The following is a 633-nucleotide window of genomic DNA, read 5'->3' on the forward strand; positions in this document are numbered from 1 at the left end:
TGAGTTTACGTATCACGACGTGGTTCATGAAATTAATACTCTTATTGAAGAGATCAATGATTTTAGAAGAGAATTGAAAGACATTTTCAATGAGTGGCACGAAGTCTTATCACGTCCTATCATCTCGAAGGAATTAAACCAATGGTGAGACACGTGTGTGTGTGTGTGTGTGTGTGTGTGTCTCTCTCTGTCTGTCTTCCTACCTACCTCTCTCTGCTCTTATTGAAGAGATCAATGATTTATAATGACTGGTCTCTGATCTCGAATGAATTAAACCAATGGTGAGACACGTGTGTCTATGTGTGTCTGTGTGTGTGTGTGTGTGTGTGTGTGTGTGTGTGCGTGTGTGCGTGTGTGCGTGTGTGCGTGTGTGCGTGTGTGCGTGTGTGCGTGTGTGCGTGTGTGCGTGTGTGCGTGTGTGCGTGTGTGCGTGTGTGCGTGTGTGTGTGTGTGTGTGTGTGTGTGTGTGTGTGTGTGTGTGTGTGTTGCTTTCCCTGTCTGTCTGTCTCTTCATCTATACCCTTGACTTATTTTTTTTTTTTTTCAGCACTATCGCACAACATCAGCTGTTGAAGCAATCTTGTACAACACATGATTTTCTGGAGGTAAATATTTCTGAATTATTATTAATAT

Source organism: Eptatretus burgeri, chromosome 2 (genome assembly GCF_056783735.1).
Source record: "Eptatretus burgeri isolate ZD-2024b chromosome 2, Ebu_testis_v1, whole genome shotgun sequence".
NCBI lineage: Eukaryota > Metazoa > Chordata > Myxini > Myxiniformes > Myxinidae > Eptatretus > Eptatretus burgeri.